This window comes from Formica exsecta, unplaced genomic scaffold (genome assembly GCF_003651465.1).
Source record: "Formica exsecta isolate Colony F162 unplaced genomic scaffold, ASM365146v1 scaffold35, whole genome shotgun sequence".
Taxonomy (NCBI): domain Eukaryota; kingdom Metazoa; phylum Arthropoda; class Insecta; order Hymenoptera; family Formicidae; genus Formica; species Formica exsecta.
In genome coordinates, this window is record NW_021850752.1 from 602,831 (window position 1) to 611,174 (window position 8,344).

At 41.9% G+C, this 8,344-nt stretch overlaps 1 protein-coding gene across 4 annotated transcripts in view; it reads right to left on the reverse strand.

Moving 5' to 3' along the window:
* Positions 1 to 8,344, reverse strand: part of LOC115238570 (protein bric-a-brac 1-like) — a 453,053-nt gene that overhangs the window by 349,447 nt on the left and 95,262 nt on the right. For 3 of the 4 annotated variants that reach the window (XM_029812531.1, XM_029812527.1, XM_029812532.1), the window contains exon 3: positions 7,004 to 7,132. The exons of the other annotated variant lie outside the window; for it this stretch is intronic. The gene's annotated coding sequence lies outside the window, so the exon portion shown is untranslated. The remainder of the gene's footprint in view (positions 1 to 7,003; positions 7,133 to 8,344) is intronic. 4 annotated transcript variants of the gene reach the window in all.

An 8,344-nucleotide genomic window follows, 5' to 3' on the forward strand; every position in this document is an offset into this window, starting at 1 on the left:
CCCCCCCCCCTGATGCTCTATAAATATAAGTAGTTACTACTCATCGATGTTGCAATAGCCCATTTTTGCAATCTCCTAAATGTATTTAAATGGATCTATGCGCGATAGCGCGACTGATCGCATCGTCCTATAAATACAGGCCGTTACCTGTGTTCCTTTTTCTCTCGGCAAACAACGCGCGATCGATCGCGCGTGCAAGTCATGAATCATCCTTAACGAATGAGCGTCATAATGGAATATATTATCGCGGAATATGGCCATCAAAGACGTCGGAGTTTACTTTAACAAAGAGTTCATAAATGATGGAAGGATTCTAAGAAGGGCAGGCCTGAAAGTTTGAAAATCTTTTCCATTCACCAAAGGAAGCATTATAAAACTATATAAAATATATATAAAGTCCAACGAGTAAACAGTGAAAAACGTGGAATTGTATAAATATTGTATCTTACAGTTTTCATGCGCAGTTTTTACGACAAGTTTTTGTATAACTTTAAAATATCCTTTTAATAGAACTTTTCCTTATACATAAAATGGTTATTGTCCGTACTTTTCAATTTTCAGTAAACTTTGATAATGAAATTTTATCGTTTGTTTTTTTCTAAGCTTTTAAAACAAAAAGCACATCGTCACATGTCACATTACATACTCGACTGCCCGAAGGGATACCGATCAAGTTGTCGCGCGATCGATCGTCCAGTCCACGTTGCTGTCTCCCCTCGCGTCGCCGGAGGACGTTCGAAATCCCCTCCGGGTTCCCGGAGGGAACCAGGACACCGACCGGGGTTGATATAAACTGTGATTGATATTTAGTCGCGCCACACGGCACTTAAGAGGATTAAGGACCATCCAGGACGAGTATCGGCCGGGAACAGCCGTGACCCCGAGCACGTGCATCCGGGGACACGCAACGATCTCCCGAACGTTGGCCGGTAGGTAGGTAGGTAGATAGGTGGCTAGGTAGATAGGTAGGTAGTAGAGTAGGTGGAGACGTTCCAGGTCGATCCAGCAGCTCCAAGGATTCCTCCCCCGTCCTGTCCGACGCGACTGAAACGCGCTTGTACAACGCCGCAACTCTGATTACAGTTAGCTCGGTCCGCTGGCCTAAACCTCCATATAACGCGCATCGCGCGGTCGTCGGGGACTAACCCGACGACGACCACTACACCACGCCGCACCGGGCGCGACATCCAGCCTCGACCATGATTATCCGGTGGGCTGTCTTACCGCATCCTAATCTCGAGAATGTTTCATATGCTGAAAGCGAACTAGATTTTATCCTCTACAATGTATTTTTCATCCTTTTTATAATCTTTTCTAGATGACGAAACATTAATAAGTAATAAGAAAAGTGAAAAAGTGTCCATATATTTTTCACGTAATAAATAAATTAATTTATGATGTATTTTAAAAAAATAGAATTCACATTAAACAATACTTTTTTATATTTTATTAACTATTTTAATAGATATTTCTATAATTAAATTTGGCATTAAAATTGTATCCAAGTAAAGTAATCTCTCTAAATTGATGTATAATGGATTAAAGAATATAAAAATTTCACGACAAGAAAAAAATATTTATGGAAGCGTGTTTGGAAATTGTTATTCGAAAATATATTCGAAAACAATCGTATTATTCGCAATAAAACTTTGATTAAACGATAGTTTAGTTGCCAAGTTAGCCACGATATATCTCCGGAAGAGAATATTTTTATTTTTTATCATCGCGTTCTCAAAATGGAATAATATTGCAAGTAGGATTTATATTTTGGTTTCACATGTGCAAGAAATGTGTTCAGCGGGCAGCTAATATCTTCCTCGTTTTGCCAGGTATAGCTTGTCGATCTAAATGATTATAAACGTTTTAAGGCGACTCTACGAAAATCACCGCACATCGGCGAATCGTAACGCCATATCGAATTAAAAAGGACGGGGAAAAAAGACACGGCTTCAAAACGAGTTAGCTATTTTCGAAACGGACATCAGAGACGAGGACGGATTGAATTTTTAACGAAGAGCTATTACTTTGCCAATCTGACAGCCGTGGAAATAGACGGAACGCGTCGTCAGAAATACGAGCCATATTGATAAATTTCTACGTACGTGTGTCGCATTCATTTCTCTTTCCTTCACAACGATCAGAGTTCTTAAAATGTTTCTTTAAGGAAAATTTGAATACCCTATCTTTCTCAGCACTTTCTAATTTTTTAATTATTTCTACAATTAATCATCAAATTAAAACCTTGTTACGTCAAGTCCATTTATAGCAAAGAATGAGATTTCATCTCCATTTGCCGCGCTTTCAATCTCGATTCACGAGAAAGTCCGTAGATTTTAAATCGTTTGTAATTGAAAGTGTCATGATACCGGCGATGTTTTGTCTCTCCTTCTTTCTCAACACATGTTCCTTCGAAGCATCGTCGAGAGTTTTGGGCAGACCAACGTCCCCGGAATCGTATTAGAAGCGGCTCGATGCATTAGTGATAACCATTATCTATTCCCGACGTCACCGACGGCCGAGAATAGCAGTAATCGAAGAAGATGGAGAAAGGACGAGGAAGCGAGAGAGGCGAGAGAATCCGCGCGGGCGGAAGCGAACATAGTGCCCGGGGTCGGCTCGGTAATATCGGGACGGGGGAAAGGGACGGGGGAGTCCGCGATTCCGCCCCGTCATTGGCTCCGATTCCGTGCTAACGTTAAACGAGAGCGCGCGCGAGAGTCCCCGGCACTCCGTGTCGGCAACACCAGAGAGAGAAAACCGCGAGGGATCGCGGGGCGAAAGGAGGATAGAAGGGAGGAAGAGGGGGAGAGTGGGTTTTAGGGATGGCCGCTGCCGTCCTCCTATCCTCTCCCTCCCCCCCCCGTCCTCTCTCGTCGATAATATACGATCGTGCATGATTCTGCTTCGTGTATCACAATGGCCCTCCGGGCAAGCCCGTTCCACCTCTATCTACGTACCTGGCGCGCCGAACTACCGGCGCCCGGAGTCCGCGATGGATAATGAGTGATTAGGTAATTAGTTGTCCAATATTCGCCCCATCCGCCCGTTCCTTCCCGCTACCTCCCCCGCACCCACTCCCAACCTCGCCTCGCCTGTCGTTGTCTCTTCCCCTCGCTCGCTCGCTTCGGTCTGTCCGCGCGATCTTCCCAGCATTCGACCAACGCCGCCGCGTGATCTCCTGCTACCGCTTGACCGGATGCGTTGACCGGACAGCGCGGACGTATTACGGACTGCTGTGCTGCGATTCACGCCGCGGAGACATAACAAGGCACGGACAATTGCGAGAATATCCTGACTTTGTCAAACGTGACGGATAATATCGGAGATATAAATTTCGAACTTTTTCATCGAATATTTTTTAACTTGTGTTGCGTATGGTACTTTAAGTGGAAGACGTTGATATAAGAATCACGCCAACTTTCGAGAAAGGTAAAGAAGTTGAAAAATTGGGTTAAGGATTAAAAATATTTCTTTCAAAGATATATTTTTTGGAAACTGAAAAAATCTGCTATATATATAATTGAATGTTCTTTACATCATCTATTTTTGTTTATTAGATAATTGCAAAATGGAGGCCTTTAATTTTTTCTTATTAAAAATATTTTTCTCATAAAAAACAAAAATATAGAGATTATTAGATATTTTTATTATTATTAAATATAGAGATTAATGAAAAGAAAAAAATATAGAGAAACTGAAATATTTTAAAAATTGCTCTCACTCTTTCTCAAGACTCATTTTATCTAGACATATCGAGGCCTTTTACTTCTTCTTATTAAAAATATTTTTCATAAAAAACAAAAAAATATAGAGATTGAAATATTTAAAAAATTGCTTTCACCCTTCCTCAAGACTCATTTCCATTGCGCGAGGAGTCCGAGTTTCACGACGAGTATCGATTTGCAAGAGGGAGAAGGAGGAAAAGGGTGAAAAGAAGGGCACGTCCGGCCGTATCTGTGTGTCCAAAAACAAGCGGGTTCTCCGGCCGAGGAACTGCCATATGTGCGCCGGGACCAGCCCTTATAAATATAACAATTAAAAAGAGGGCTGGAGTACCGGAACGTCCTGTTCCGTGGGTGGAAAGCCGCGGGCACTCTCCGCAGGACGCAAAACAGAAGGGCGCAGTTGGATCGGTCGCTGCGGGCCTCTTTGCCTTCAGTAGGACGCCGAGAGATAACCGGAAAAATAATGAATCGAATTTTCGATCGCCTCTTAAAATTCCGCCGCTTTTTACGATCAAAACACACGGGGACTCGCGGAATTCTGGCGCGTCCTACGTAGAATGATAATAAATCTTGATTTATTACTCAAACCGAACACGCGAATTATACATAGAGCAATTTCCATAGATATCGGTTTAGTTAACTGAGATTTAGCTAATTCCACGTCCCCCGTTCTAATTCCGCTCATGCGGCCGAACGCGGTTAAACTCAAATTAAATTTAACTAATATTTATACCACCCAATAATTTTAACGTCATTTACCCTCCGATCTTATTCGACCTGTCGTCATATTATCATAATTATTGCATCGGCAATGCAGCCGGATTACATTTTACTCACCGTCAATATAAATGTTTCTCGTAACATTGTATAACGGCATCGTATCGGTTTTGACGAACAAGCGAAAGGGAACCGAAGGAAAAAGAGTGAGAGAGAGAGAGAGAGAGAGAGAGAGAGAGAAATGGAGATGGACGGCGATCGGTGAGTGGCGGTGCGTGGGCGACGAGGGAGTTAATTCACGAAAGCGCCGAGGCGAATTCAATTCGCGCGAGTTAGCGCGTGACGAAATCGCCGCTCGTCGCCTCGTTGCCGACGACCTAGGTCATAACTATTTAAATACCCGTGGCTGGATAAATTGTTGTATTAGTCACGCCAAGCTTATATTAATACACGGGATACCCCCTCCCCCTCCCCCCCCCCGTCCCGACATTCGCAAACCCGTTATTTTCTCTTTCTACCCGAAGACTTGTACTTACGTTCGCGAAACAAACGACAATACACGGAGATATTTGGCTTCCGTATCGTTGATTATAAATGTCTGAAAGATTATAAATGACGAGAACGACAATGAATTCGTCTCCTAAAATTGTCTAGATATCGTTCAATTATACAGGACGAAGAGGCCGCGATAGATAATGTAATTGACAAGTGTCACGTGTTTCGAGCATGACGTATTAACGAGATTAATTCCATGATTCATCTAAAATCTCCCGCATTTAAAAGCGTTTAAGAAAGAAATGAAGGATCAAGTCGTATAATAATAATATATATATATGAACCAGCCTTCGACTATGGAGGTTCGTTTATTTTAGATTGATTAATTTGATGGTTGACTCCTATTTCGACTCTTATCTTTGGTCTGTATTTACTATTCATACTCAATGTTAAACAATCAACAAAACAAAGCCTTCTATTATTTTTTTAATACAAACAATCATTAGTTTAAAATTAAATTGATAAAATTCTTAAAATAAAATTAAAAAAAATCTATTATTATGTTTTATATTATTTATTTTATGTTATGTGAAAAATCGGGACGAATAGCGTCCCATTTAAGGTTCTTTCGGGACGCTTCTAATGAGAGCCGAAAATCGGGATGTCCCGAAAAAGTAGAGACTTACGTAAATCGTACCGTGGAAAAGTCTCGAATCCTTTTTTTCGCGCTCGCGTTACTCCTGATTTAGACGGCGACAAATATTGTCGCGCGTACCGCGACAAATTCGAATGGACATTCGCTCTTCCTCGATACGGTACACGCAATCGTACCAATTGGGACACAGCGGTGCATCCTTTCTCTTTCTCTCGTGGATCGAGACTCGATGCGAAAGGCAGCGCGAGAAGAGAGCGAAAAAGGGAGATGGGACGAGACCGAAGAGCGACGGAATGACTATTTGGACGATTACGCTGGCGTGAACGACGCGCTTGCGTTTGATCGCATCGTCGTCGCGACAAATCGACATTGTGTCAGCGCGCCTCCTCCTCCTCCTCCTCCTCTCGTTGCAGCAATAACGCATATAATATACGCGAGCGCGAGCGATGCATAAACGGCGCGCGCGAGCGCGGCATTACAGACCGCTGATGTAATACTTTTATGATCGGCCGCCGCAATTTCTCGGTGACAACACACGCTATTTCTGTCGCCGAGTTTGTGCACATGACTGCCGCGACGAGCAATATATCGCGCAAATACGCACAACGCTCACGCCGATATTTATATAGGGTGTTCGTCGTTCCTTTCGAGAAGTTAGATTCTGGTTAATCGAGCTCCTCGCGCGAACAAGTATAAATATATAACGAGGAATGTATCTTCAAGATAAGAGGGAGTGATAACGATGAACGATGACTCGCTTGATATTTCGTTCATAAAAATATGATAGCTTTCACAAGTTTATATTTGACTTCAAACAATGGAGGAAAGTTACATAGGTTACAATTTGCCCCACAATGGAAATATAATTAGTGTATGAATTCATTACGCTAATGTGCTTATAAAAAACCGTGAAATAATTATAATATTTTTATATCTCTATTAATTTCAAACGAACCTCACTTTGACAACAATATAATTTGCAGTGAAATCAGCAAAGAAAAGGATAAATTTAATTAAAATTTATAAAAAAAAAAAAAAAATTCGAGTGCGATATACATATAAAATTTTCCATCAACTTTTCGTGGAAAAAGTTAAACTCTGACTCTAGACTCAGAATACCATCGTCTGACAGGAAAAGAGTATATTCAGACACCCCGTATAATATATCGAGCGCGCTATTTTCTTTTTTTTTTTTTTTTCTGCTCCCTCCGCCCGCGCATTGTTCGTCCGTGTAACGCGAGTCGTTTCTCGCTTTCAAAACGGAGCTTCCTTAAGCGGAGGAGAAAATCGAAGCCGACGATGAGGGGGTACGGCCGCGGTCGCTCGTTACGTAGGTGGAATCAAGGCGAAACTTTCCGCATGAAATTGCAACGTGCGCCCGGCCGTGTAATGCCCGAGTGGTACAACTCACCTGTACGTTACATGTCTTCGTACGCTGTCGATACCGCTCGCAGTAGAGGCTGCGCTTTTTCCATGCGGGGTGCATTGCTCTCGCCGAAGTCCGTCTGCGCGTTGACGCCTCCCCGCGTTCTCCTCCGGCCTGTCACGAAACAGAGAAAAAAGGACGCGATTGAGAAAAGTGAGCGACGGGAGACGGCTCCGCGCCAGAGATTAGCTCGAAAGTCCAGTGGATTAATTAATAATCTCGAAAATTTTAATAATCGTGTTTTCTAAGATTACAATATAAATTGCTAATTATGTATAATATCGTTGCATTTGTAATTTATGTTAATGTCTACGAGAATTCATTATTCCAGACTGGTAGATCAATTTTTTTTTTCTAATATGAGTAATAATATGGTAATATATATTCTATATTACAATAAAAAAATCTTAACTGGATATTATCTGGTGGTGGATTTTTTGACTATATTACTCAAAAAAAGATGATTTTGTAAATCACAAACCTCCGTCTGAATATATTTATTTATATGAAATATTCATAAAATATTTATATGAAATATTTATAAAATATTTATTTATATTAAAATTTATTTATTTATATAAAATTCTGTTCGCTTTCGTGTAAAGTTCTCAACTAAACGTATATACGACTACACACGTGGGATGCTTATAGCTAAAAGATTAAAGATCGAAATAGGCTTCTATTTGCGAATACAAGGAACCCTTCACGCTCCCTCGGACACGTTAATCCGCAGAAATACGTAACTGCGGTGACGATGGTTGCACGAGCGGCAAAGTAAAAGAATGATTTATTAGCCGACTGACTTTTTCTACTCGTGTACAAAGCAGGATAATCTTACGTATCGCGACACGTGTCTCTTGCTCCCACGCATGGAACGAGAGATATTAATGATAATACTACCTCATTGTTGTGTGCATGAGTCTAACATTTTATCATATCCTTTACATTATAATATATTTATATTCAATTTTATTATATACACGTGACTCTTTAAAATCTATCCACGTAAGAGAGAGAGATAGAGAGAGATATTTGAAGGACAACGGAGTCGCGCAACCACCCCGTCGACAGGCCGTTTCGCGAGGCAATGTGTTTGACATGTCTGGCCGAAAAGGAAGAAAGAGAGGAGAGGAAGGGGGAAAGGGGTACGGGCGAGTGGCGAGCAACGGTTACAGCAGAATAAACCCCTCAATAATGAGTTCCGCGAGTGAATTCCCTCAGTGCGGAGAGAGGCTCGAGATAATAAAACGGAGCGCGGGACGTCGGCGGGGAGACAAAGGGGGGCCGCCGACCGGGCGACGAGTGGGTGGGCAGGGGAATGGGGGT